This window comes from Lissotriton vulgaris, chromosome 11, assembly GCF_964263255.1.
Source record: "Lissotriton vulgaris chromosome 11, aLisVul1.2, whole genome shotgun sequence".
NCBI classification, from domain to species: Eukaryota; Metazoa; Chordata; class Amphibia; order Caudata; family Salamandridae; genus Lissotriton; species Lissotriton vulgaris.
This window is the reverse complement of record NC_141699.1, coordinates 973,230,063-973,243,657: the sequence shown is the minus strand read 5'-3', so window position 1 is coordinate 973,243,657 and position 13,595 is coordinate 973,230,063.

Sequence of the window (13,595 nt, the reverse complement as noted above, 5' to 3'; positions counted from 1 at the left end):
CAGACCCACAGGCTGCATGCCCAGAAAATAAAGATATTTGTTCCTGTCCCATGGAAGATGGGCAGTAAGCAGAAAATGAAGGATTAGTGCATTTACTTTGGGCAGGAGAAACCTATTCAGGGCAAAGGAAATGGGTCAGAAACCTCCCTGACCACCAAGAACACATACTTAATGAAGGGAGAAAGGACAAATGATGTGCAGCCTTGTATGTTCAAGATGAAGAGAGCTAGCTAAGATAAACTAGACAACCATCTCATACAAAGGGCCCAAAATGCCCACACCATTTAAAACTCATCCAAGGAACCACAGTTTGTATACATACAGACAAAAAGCCTACATGCATCCCAGATATTATGCAGGCAATGCACTGGACTGGCCTTTAGGCAGTTTCTTCACAGGGTGAAGGTAAAAATGCCTGAGCCCCTGGGCTATCATCATGTTGCCACCACTGCTAATCAGAGCATATCATGAGATGATTGGGCGCAGACACTCTGTATATGACCTCATAATATTAGAGCACAGCTCTCATGGTAACAAAATCTGTTGCATTTTCAGTGGGCTCCCTTGGTTGTCGATTCCACTGCAGGAAAACCACAGTGTAGTACAAAAAATGGCTACAGAGCAGGATAGCAAATCTTTTCAAATCCACCTTGCAAATCCATGCAGGGGACTTTCATCTGTGATTTCTCAATCTGTATATAAAACCTCTTGTGGAAAAATGCAGGTGCAATTAAAATTTAGGATGCTTTATCATACTGTTAAAATAGCAGAATATGGGTATATTCTGTAGCAGGAGGTTCCCACGCAAAGGGGATCTGGAGATAGTTGTTCCCAAGAACAAGATCAAGACAGCAATCATAGCAAACAAAAGGTTGGGCTTCAACTAAAGAGACCCATTGACCTAGCACAAATCTTTAGTCCCCCCAATCTAACTAAGTGAAGTGCTTCAGGACGTTTAATCAGCAGGCCCTTGCTAACAAAGTCTCATTTGTATGTAAAGAAATACCACTCACCTCAGTACCTGGATCTCCAACAACAGAAATGCAGGCAATATACTTTTGCTGTCAGGTAAGATGTTCTAACCCTCCGAGATAGAAGTGGTCTGTTGGTAGCTTAGCAGTGGACAGACAGTTTTCCGGAGTCTAGTGCCTATCAAATGTACCTAATATAGCACTATCTTCCCATGCAAATTATGTTGCTTCTTTTTGCAGTCTTGCAGCCTCAAATTGTGTTATTTCCACCTCTCCCTTTTTCCTGTCAAATGCCTCCCTCTTTCCTATCCATCCACTGCACACCTGTTTTCTCTGAGCACAGTCTTCTTTAAGTCACATACATGTTTGCCCTAATCCTAGAATGTAATTCTACAAATTGCTTAAAGAGCACAACCTCTCCAGTTTGGGAAAGAGATACCCTGCATTCTAACACTACCCAATAATCTGTAGCTAATCTATTACACCAGCAAAATATCTGCATGTACTCATGTATCCCCCTTTCCCCACTAATGATCACACTAATGGTCATGCCTAATACTATCTAGGCGTGAGCTTATAGAACTGTTGAAAGCCCCTAATGTCTGGAATCTTCCCTGGCTGAAATATATCAGACAGGAATTTGACAGGCTAGGTTGCTCCCCATTATGGTCTAATCCTGAAGAAGCTTGTAGGGGCATATCACAAAGGGAGTTAGTTAGTCTGTATTACGATCAAAATCTGTTGGCTTGTTTATCAAATGCCCAAATTGGAACAATAACAAGATCATTCCTGGTTCTAAAAGACTATTATAAATTGGAGACTGCTTTTGATATCATCAGCCCTAATGGCCACAGGAAGCTATACCTCCAATGGAGATATTTCTCACTACCATTAAGAGCTCTGACCTCACGTTGGCACCCTAACGCCCCCGGGAACTGCCCTGCGAGTGGGGCTGAGTTAGAGACAGAGCTACACATGATCTTCTTCTGTCCCTCTTACAAGGCTTCAAGGAAGAAGTGGATCATTCCCATCTGCAAAAACATGGGCATTAGGGAGTGTTTTCACTCCTATCGAATACTAAAAACAGACTTATCACCAATAACTGTTTTTGCGGTTACGAAATTCCTGGCTGCCATGTGGAACACCAAAAGAAAGTATCTTGTAAATTGTGATGAAATTTAACTGTGCAACTGCTGAGGTGATACATGGGGGGAGGTGACCCTAAGTGTCTTCGGGTGATTGGCCTTGGATTTTAGACAAATGGTTTTATTGATGAACTGTATGGTTTCTGTACCTTTGTATTTTTTTTTAACAATTGTAATGTTTTATGATGAATTTTACTGTGCACACTTTTATGACATTTTTCTTGTCGAAATAAAGTCGTAATGAAATGAATGAATACTATCACTTGAATCAAACACAACAAAACTAAAGTGAATGCTACCCAATTCAATTTTCTGTATGCAACACTACTATCTATAATGTGCATTATTTTTTGAGACTATAGTAGCCTGGTGAGACACCTTTAGGCCAAACCTAAAAGAATGTTGAAACTAAAGTTTCATATTGCTGTGGCTAACATGCATTGCATACTCTGTTTTAGTGGGCACAAGCTCCAGTATCCGTGTTTCTCTGCAACAATATCTAATTGAGAATGTATGTATGAGTTTTGTCTCACAGTCTTCTTCAGGTATACACAAATAAAGGTGCCATGTGATCCATAAGTAAAATGGCAGTTCTTAGTACGCACCTTGAAGTGAGTTTTGATGAGTTTGACTCCGCAGTTGCAGCACATGTTCATGGGAAGCATGTACATTAAATGAAACACCACCACAAATAATGTAATGCAGTATATCATCATACATCTACTGATCCTCTTCCTCTGCAACCTCTACTGCCACAGAGCTTAATTGCCATTCTCTGAGATATATTCCCTTACCTACAGTCCCTTATACATTTACCATCACAATGTTCCTGTTCAAGGAGGTGGTAGTACAAAGAAAGGCAGCAAAGATGATGCATTCAGTGAGACGGCTACCCCACTAAACTTAGAAGGAAGTCAACTGATCCCACAGAAAATAGCGGACCAGAGGCCCTTGAGTAATATGGGCACTATATCAAATGTGAATTGCTAAATGGGAAGGTTCTTGCTCTGATTAGGAGACATCTGGGCACTAAGTCACAACAAACATAAGCTTCTGAAGAAGGAAGGTACCACCAGCTGCATTATTACAACCAGCCTTTATTTCTGCAATAGTGCTTTACATGACATTCAGAGAATCTGGACAAAGCCAAAGGAGACCAGTATCCCACGGTATCTTGTCATAATGGAAACTATCCAGTGGAAAGTGGATATCATGGCACAATCAAACGTAATGGACTCTGGACTATTTTCCATAGGCCCTCTTGATAAAAAGAGTTGAAACATCTTTAGTGTTAGTATGCCTCACTTAATGTTATCCCTGCAGAATATGCCATGTATTCCTCCCATTGGCATGGATGCCATTCAAATAAGATGGGACATGGCTCTAGGTACTAAATCCATTCAGGACTGTAAGAGCAATATAGAAATAATCAACTGCTTGAATTGTAGGAATCGTGGTCCTTCCTGAACCTGCACAGGTTAAATGACAAGTAGCATTGATCAGCATTGACAATTTAGTAACCAATAGAAGGGTGATGCCAAAATTACTCTATCCCCTGGAGGAAAAGTTTTGTCAGTAGTCAGAGGTCAGTCTATTGTTATTTTTTGGCTACTTACATCATTGTCAAGTCTATTTTTGAATGGATGTTCTCATCAGAGTATTTCCTATCTCTTAGAATTGTTCTCTTAGGGAAAACGTATTCCTCAAAGAATGCCATCCATGTGAGAACATTTACTGGATCTGCCAGTTCAAATGCTCTCCGTCCATACCACTTCCCCTGGTGCACAGCTGATCTGGACTATAGTCATGGGTGGTCAATGTGCCTGCTGTTTAAATTTTGCTTCATGCCCATGATTTAACTTTTTATAGAAACGTCTGGTCAGTCCTACTATATTGGTGTGTAATGCCATGGCTCCAATTCCTGTGTCAGATAAAAAAAGATACCAGAATGATCCTCTACCACATCACAGTCTCCCTTGTGGTGCCCAGCTCTTCCCACCAGGGGTGTAGCATTTATTGGTGCAGCCTGGGGTGCCCATTGTACCCTGATTTTGCTATATTTCATGGTTGAAACAGCGACATTGGCTCATTTCCTTCCTGCACTTGGGCCCATTATATACTGATTACACCAATGCTTCCCACCCAGACTTTCTGAATGTTGCTGTTGGTTGACAATTTAGCAATGTATTTTCATTTCCTTTCTTTCCACATGGATATTTACAGAGTTGGCCTAGGATCCAGATCTGCATCCATATTTAGGTTTTATTTGAAGCATTTGGAAATATTTATCCTCATACCATGACTATAGAAACCTTCATATGTATATAATGCAATGAAAATCATTGTCTTTTGAAAGGGAGGGTTCTCTTTGGATTTGGCTGTCACCACTCTTAAAACTCAGATTGCAGCCAGTAAGGTTAGCAGGGATACCTGGAAGGCCATCACCTATTTCACACCTTTTGTCTCCAATCTTCCGGAGTTTTTTCTGGTTTCCTCCCTTCTGTCCTTGACCTGTGTGCCTTGTGGGAATTTTGGATCTATGATTGTCTCCAACATTTGAACAATCCTCAGGATTTCCATAGATGTTCCTCTCCCTCTAAACACCCTTCTTGGTCACTGTTACATAGGTTAAGAACCTTGGGATGCATAAGAGGAAATTCTCTTGCCAGGGTCTTACCTATGCTTCCACCCAAAGGTTCTGGTGCTCTGCCAGATGGCTTTATTCTTGTTCACTATAGCCACAAGTCACAAACATTGGTGAAAATCTGATACCCAAGGGTTCAGAGTTCATTGGGTGCGATAATTACATTCAATTTCAGGTTTTACCCCATACAATGGGGCACAACTTATAGTTTTAGGTGTTTTAGTGCTTTTCGCACCAAAGTCTACAGGTGCCTATATTTACTGGTAATTTCCTCTGATAAATATTGGCAGGATTGATATGTCCGTATCTGCCTCGAGAAAAGTGGAGGATGCAGACATTATTGCACCTGATAATTACCGGGTGCAGTAAACTTTGACAATTTCTAATTTCAATCCTTGTGCAAATAGGAGTTTGTGCACGGTCATAATAATTGGTCCACCAGCAATCAGGGGTCAATTGGTACGGTTCGACATCCTATCTCAATACTCTTTCTCTCCAGTAATTTATCAGTAAATTATCAATGAACATATAGTTATAAAGCTAGGGATTGTTTATGTCACCTGCAGGTAAAAAGACAGATCATATTAGAAAACTCGTCCTTTCACAAGCAGCTGAATTAAATTCCAAACCGTGGCATTTGCGTGCAATCTACAACCGATGGGATCTTTTATATATTACTGTGGAACACCATTCACTTGGTCTTTGTGCCCACAACTGCACAAGTCTCCATTGCTAGAGTAAAGTCACACTCAAATAGTGCAAACACGTAGCACGTCAATTAATCACCTCACCCATCGTATAAAAGTATTGCTGGTGTTTAGGTCGAGTTTACTCGAACCTATTGCTGTCCATCCAAAAGCTGACTTTTTACAATACGGATTTGGCCTCAGGCATTCACCCCAGCAGCATTTCTCCTTCCCTTACCATTTGCCGTGCACAAGCCTTCCCCCTGCCAGCAGCCTTTCTCCCTTCACAGCCATCTGTTCCTCTCTCCCCACCCCCCACCGTCACTTATTCACGGCCGCAGGCCGTCCTAATTGCTTTTTTTTTTCAGCCTGGCTACTTCAAAGGGTTCGGGTTCGGCTGCCCCGCCCCCTGCAATGCTGAGAGCTTCTTTTGCATTTTTTTTTCATTTCGCGGCCGATTTTCGTTTCTAATACTGCCGCTAATGCTTGTTTTTTGGGTCACGAAAGTCGAAGCTCCCCTTTCCACATTCATATTCCTCACATAGTGATTGCCATCTACTGCAGCCCACGTCCTGACCAAACCTCGGACATTGACCTTTGCCTCCTACTCTTATTGTTTTGTCCCGGAGTCCACATGCGGTGAAGCTCAGCTCTTGCACCTCATGCGCAGCTTCCTCAAACAGTGAGGCCTCCTTCTTGCTGCCTGTGGCCTGGCTCCTCATACCGTGATGCGCCCTTTTGCTCCCCTTAGTTATGAAAACGACGAGACAGGCCTCCTGCTCCTCTGTCCTGCCTCCTCAACAGTAAGGCCAGTCCTGCTGACCCCTCGTGCATTGATCCTGCCTCCTGCTCTCCACCCCCACCTTCCGGCTCATTCGGAGAAGCGGACCTGCACCTCGTGTTCTGTCTCCTCATACAGTTTATTTCCCCTCCTGCAGTTTATTTCGCCTCCTGCTCTCTCTGCCCCGGCTCTTCGGACGGTAAATCTCGCCCTCTGAAACCCGCCGGCGGGACTTGCATACTGCCCCAGGCCTTGTGTCACATACAGTTTTCTGTGCTGCTTCACGGATAGTGCACTGCACTCTTCGCTCATACAGCGAGCCTCACTCCTGCGCCCCTCGCCATTTCTCTAGTCGCCCATGTCACTCTGGGGCGCTAGGCACCGCTATCCCAGTTCAAAATAGATTTGGTGACCTACCCAGGAGGGCAGGACCGGCTCTTCTTTTGTCCTTGGCTAACACAGACCATCTGGCTGCCTCGAGGAGGCCCGGGTCCCCGCGCAGCGCTGGGAGCACCAGAGCCGGCGCACAATAGAGCCTCATTTACATCCAGAGCAGTCGCACAATAAATAGGTCCTCGTTTGTCTAAAGTCTGCTGTGTTCTGGGGGTGCCGGCCTCTAGTGCCGGAGCAGGTTTTTGCGACGTGCTGGACAAGGAAGCATTTCTGTCCTCTGCCTTTCTGTTCACAGCTCCCAAACTGGTTTCATGCAGCTTATAAGCGCTTTGGAAGATAAAGCCAGTTTTTGTAAATCTCGGGAACGCGCACACCTTCATCTGACGAGGCCGGCCTTCTATTAACACAGCCATGCCCTCCAGGGCGGTCCAAGGTCCCTGAAAGTGGGTGTATTGCAATAAAAGAGACCTCTTATGGAAACCTGTGCCTCTGCATTTCTACGTAGGGCTCCGCCTTCGCAGAGATTTCTTAGCTCTCGTGGACACCCTTGGTGTGTGTGCGTTTCCTGCCCTATCCTGTGACCCATTGCTTTTCTGTTGGAGTGTTTTCTGAGGACCTACTGGGGGAAGGGGTGTGGGGTGTTAGCCTTCCTGCAGCCAGCACACTCGTCGGGTACGTCTCTGGTGTTGGACTGGTGCTTGTTTTGTAGCCACTGTCTGTAACTTCGCTACTTTCTTATTAGGTTCTAGTGAGACCTACTTTGGGGTCTGCCTGTCTACTTAAACCCGCGCCCTCTATACATCTTGGCTTCCCAATGGTTGTGTGTCACTAGCTGCTCTCACTTTAGCCGTGCCTCCTTTCTGTGCTCTTCTGTCTTCCAATGCCCCTCTTTGTCTCGTGCGGTTTCCCCTCTGCACGGTTGCCTGGGAGGACTGCTTTGGTGTGGTGTTTACCTACCAAGCCCCTTTGCTTTTCATGTGATTAGAGTTAAGCAGAAATAATGTTGAGTCTGCCTTGTAGATTATTCATTTCTCGCCTCTTAACCCCCCCCCCGCCTCTTGAGCTTTGTCTTTGGGATGGTGTCTGCTGTGAACTTCATGGATCTGTATTATGAGAGTGCCCTGTGTTTGTCGTCTGTTTTAATAGGGAGGTCTTTAGGTCTTTCTTCACCAGGCCTACCTTCTTTTGTTCACTTGTAATTGTAAGTACATTTGTATAGTGCTGTTTGCTGCTTACAGAGTGCCGAAAGACATTAGCGGATGAGTAGTATGCTACATCGTATGGGAGTGCTTGTTTTTGTAGGCATGGGGAGGGTTGACAACAAGTCTCGAACTGGGTTCCCTAGATCCAAAGTCAGCTGCTCAGGGACTTACGCCACACCCTCTCTCCAAATATTGCTGGGCATAGATATCAGTGTGTTCTGCTGGTAGTGGCCGAGATGAGTAATTCATTTTTTTCTCGTTTGTTTTCCTGTAGTCACCTCGAGAGGGGTTAGTGCCTGGGGCTGTAGAAGTTTATGAACTGAGTAGCTCATGCTGACACCATGTGTGACCTTGGGCTAAGTTGCAAGCCAGTTTACCCATCACACATTTTAGGAAGAATATCACCAGGTGTCTCTAGTTGGGAGGCAGCATCACCCCAAAGGTGGTTTCATGCCATTGAAAGACCGCTGGAAAAATAAAGCCATGTCTGGAGAATACCACTACACATCAGTATCTTACCAACGCAGTCAACACACAGTCTCTTCTCTCTGTCTTATGATGTCTGCCCTGCCACCATGTACTTCGGACCCTCACCCTCACACCTCCTCACCCTCACACACCCTCACACCCTCTCACCTTCACACACCCTCACACACCCTCACCCACCCTCCCACCCCCTCACTCACCCTCACCCCCTCACTCACCCTCACCCCTCACCCTCACAACCATCTCACCCTCACTCACCCTCACCCCCTCACCCCCCCACACCCCCTCACCCTCACAACCATCTCACCCTCACTCACCCTCACCCCCTCACACCCCCACACCCCCTCACCCTCACCCACACCCTCTCACCCTCACTCACCCACCTACTGTCACCCACCCTCACTCACCCTCACACACTCACCCCCCTCACTCACCCTCACACCCTCACCCACCGTCACCCACCCTCACACCCTCACCCCCCTCACCCTCACAACCCTCTCACCCTCACTCATCCTCTCACCCTCACTCACCCTTACCCCCTTAGACCCCCACACACCCTTACCCTCACACCCTTCACCCTCACCCTCACACCCTCTCACCCCCTCATTCTCACACACCTCCTCACCCTCACACCCCCTCACTCACCCTCACACCCCCTCACTCACCCTCACACCCTCTTACCCTGACCCCCCTCACCCTCAACACCCTCAACACCCTCTCACCATCACTCACCCTCTCACCCTCACTCACCCTAACTCACCCTCACCCCTCACACCCCCACACACCCTTACCCTCACACCCCTTCACCCTCACCCTCACACCCTCTCAGCCCCTCATCCTCACACACCTCCTCACCCTCACACCCCCTCACTCACCCTCACACCCACTCACTCACCCTCACTCCCCCTCACTCACCCTCACACCCTCTTACCCTGACCCCCCTCACCTTCAACACCCTCTCACCCTCAACACCCTCTCACCATCACTCACTCTCTCACTCTCACTCACCCTAACTCACCCTCACCCCCTCACACCCTCACACACCCTCACCCTCACAGCCCCTCACCCTCACCCCCTCACCCTCACACACCTCCTCACCCTCACACCACCTCACTCTCACTCACCCTCATACCCCCTCATCCTCACCCTCACACACCCTCACCCTCACACCCCCTCACACACCCTCACCCTCACTCTCACACACCTTCACTCACCCTCACACCCCGCACCCTCTCACACTCACACCCCCTCACCCTCACACCCCTCACTCTCACTCTCACAAACCCTCACCCCCTCACCCTCACACCGCCTCACCTCCTTATCCTCACACACCCTCACACTCCCTCACCCTCACACACCCTCACTCACACACCCTCACCCACACACACCCTCACCCTCACACACCCTCACCCTTACACCCCCTCACCCTTACACCCCCTCACCCTCACACCCCCTCACCCTACTCACCCTCAAACACACTCACACACCCTCACAAGCATATCATAACAAAACATAGCACAGCATAACACAGCATAGCATAGCATAACAAAAGAAAAGCATAGGATAGCAAAACATAGCATAGCATAACAAAACAAAGCATAGGCTAGCAAAACAAAACATATCATAACAAAACAAAACATAGCATAGCAAAACACAACAAAGCATAGCATAGCATAACAAAACACAACAAAACATAGCATAACAAAACAAAGCATAGCATAACATAACAAAGCATAGCAAAAAAAATATAGCATAGTATAACAAAACATAGCATAGCATAACAAAACACAACAAAACATAGCAGAACAAAACACAGCATAGCATAACAAAACATAGCCTAACAAAACAGCCAAACACAACAAAACATAGCACAGCATAACAAAGCACAACAAAATGTAGCATACATAAAACAGCATTGCAAAGCATAGCAAAACATAGCAATGCATAACAAAACACAACAAAACATAGCATAGCATAACAAAAGACAACATAGCATAGCATAACAAAACAAAGCTTAGCGAAGCATAACAATACATAGCATAGCATAACAAAACATAGCATAGCATAACAAAACAAAGCATAGGATAGCAAAACTAAGCATAGCATAACAAATCAAAGCATAGGATAACAAAACAAAACGTAGCATTACATAACAAAACATAGCATAACAAAACACAACAACACATAGCATAACAAAACATAGCAAAACACAACAAAACATAGCATAGCTTAACAAAACACAAAAAAACATATAGTAGCATAGCAAAACATTGCATACCAAACACAACAAAACATAGCATAGCAAAACAAAGCATAACATAGAAAAAGACAACAAAACATAGCATAGCACAACATAGCATAGCATAACAAAACATAGCATAGCATAACAAAACACAGCATAGCATAGCATAACAATCCAAAGCATAGGATAACAAAACATAGCATAGCATAACAAAACATAGCATAGCATAACAAAACACAGCATAGCATAGCATAACAATTCAAAGCATAGGATAGCAAAAAATAGCATAGCATAACAAAACAAAACATAGAATAGCAAAACAAATAATAGCATAACATACGGCATCACTCCGCACCACCACAGCATCACTCAGGGGCACCACAACATCACTATGAGCTACCACAGCATCACTGAACGCCACAGCATCACTTGTTCGCCATCACAACATCACTCAGTGCCACCACAGCATCAATCTGTGCAACCATTTAACAACACCTGGTTCAAATATGTTTTCTCAATGTTTCAAGCTTTATTACAAATGTAACAAAAAGCTGTTATTATTTCACTTCTGTTCTTGGATTTTCGTCACAATTAAATACACTGAACATAATCTTCACAGAAGTTATTTACAAAACTTTAAGCTATTGCCAATATGAATTACAATAACTTTTATTTAAGTATTAATTATTGGGAAAAAATTAAAAGCCATTGGCATTTGTAATATCAATACATGTAAGTCACGTAAATACAAAACATATTGCATTACAAATGCTGTAGGTGTCACATTTTGCGAAAGTTATAACTATTGGCAGGGTAATTAACAAAGCTATTAATTTTGCTATTTTCAAAAACAAAACATAAATACAAAATGTGTCATTTACAATACCAATAGCTCAAACTTTCCTAATGCGAGACCTATTGCATTGCAAATGCTTGTTTTGTAGAGCAGTTCAACAGGAAGTCAATGCACTGGTTCTGTGGTAGCCATGCAGGGACTGATTTGTGATCTCTTATCAGGTTTTTATGGCATATTTCAAAACTTGTTTTCCTTAGAATAGAGTTAACAGCCTTCCTTCCTGTTACGAATATTGTGACATCACAGAGGTGAAGGGTCAGTCCTTCTTTATTTTGAGATTAAAGCCTCATAAAGCTACTTGTATGCATTTTAGTTTTTTGGAAACTGTTTTATTCTTGAGTGCCTCAATATAAAATGTTACTCTCTCTAATGTCCAGTTCGGTCTTTAAGCTAAAGATAGTCCTTCACCACCTTTACCTTAGGAATCCACCATAACCATTCCAGAATCTTTCATAATATCGTGTGTTCAGCTGTTAACAGTAACTCAACACAAGGACGAAATATTCATATTTTTTATTTTGAAACATCTCACCTGTGCCATGTGTTTAGATCATTCTCTCTCTGTTGACTTATTTCTCATCTTTATACACATGGAACACCTTAGGGAAAAACATAGTAAATGAACATGGAAAAGAATGCTTATTTCCTGTACATTTTTTCATTGAATAGATATAATATTTCTTACAACTAATATATTTACTGACAAAGTGGCCAACAACTCTGCTATGGGGTTTGATTTAGGCTGCAAGTATAAAGACGTTCAGTTTACTGACATACCCTAAAACTGACATGAATGAATAATACGTTCAGGAAAGTGATCCACGGCACTGAGGGGCACATGCATCATTGCACCCTTTTGCGATTCCTAAATTGCGAAATTTAAGGAATCGCAATTTAGAAATCGCAAACGGCAATGCATGATTAATTTGCAAATATTTTTGCGATTTCTTCATTTTCCTTAAATGCGATTCACATTTTGCGAATCGCAATTAAGGAAAACCTTCCCATTGCATCCTATGGGCCAAAAGGCCCATAGGAATCAATGGGAAGGCATTAACATTTTGCGATTTTCATTTTGCGAATCGCAATTTGTTAATGCATTTCAAGGGTGCTGAGGGGAGTCTAAAGGACCCCCCCTGCACCCTTGAAATGTTATTTTAAGTGCAAGTTTCACACACATATGTCCAAAGGACATGTGTGTGTGTAACATGACACTTTCAAAAATGCTTTTTTGAACATTTTTGAAAGATTTCGCAAATTAACACGAGGTTCACCCTTGTGTTAATTTGCTCCCCCTATTTGCGAATTCGCATTTTTTTAAACATTCATGCATTGCATTTAAGGTATCGCAAAAATTCGATTCCTTAAATGCAATCGCATTTTTAGAAATCACAAAAAATTGCAATTTCTAAAAAATTGTTTAATGCATCCCAAAAAGTGATTTTGGAATCGCAAACGGACGAATTTTGCGATTCGCACTGTTTGCGACTCCAAAATCGCGTGATGCATGTGCCCCTGAAAGATTAACCAAACTCCCAGTTAGGCAGCAAGGATTCAAGTTTTTTGTCAAATGTGATAGGGTTACATTCAAGAAGAAGAGGTCATGTGGGAGTGTCAGGGCTTGGTAGACAAACAGCATCCACCTTTGCATGCTTCTTAATGACAAGACCTTAAAGAATGTGAGCAGAAGAGGAATAAAGAAATCTGCGAGGCACTTATTGATGGATGAATAGTGAACCCTTCTTATGAATGGTACAATCAGAAATACAGATGCACAAACAATTTAGATTGCTTCACCTCTAAAGCTAGCGCATTGTCGCAAAATGAATTTGGGCCGGCTGAAGCCCCTGTATCAGGCAACCTAGGATGCTCAGACAGGGAATTGATGTAGTCTATTCTGGAAAGAGTGACGTGTGCATCTCTATTTTATGGCAACCCAATGGCAATAGGGGAATGATCTTCCCAAATGAAAAACAGCAGATAATATAAATCTGTCATATTCCATAAAATGTTTCTGTTTTTGTAGATATTTTGTGGATGTAAGACTGAGTTTCAATACAGAGAACAAGGAATACAGGTTTAGTAATCGGCCCTGCAATGGACACTTCAATTGGCATTGGATCTGATGATTTAGTAATTTAGGTGCAGATATACAAGCCCCATGCGACACTTTTGTGCTGCTGGTGCGT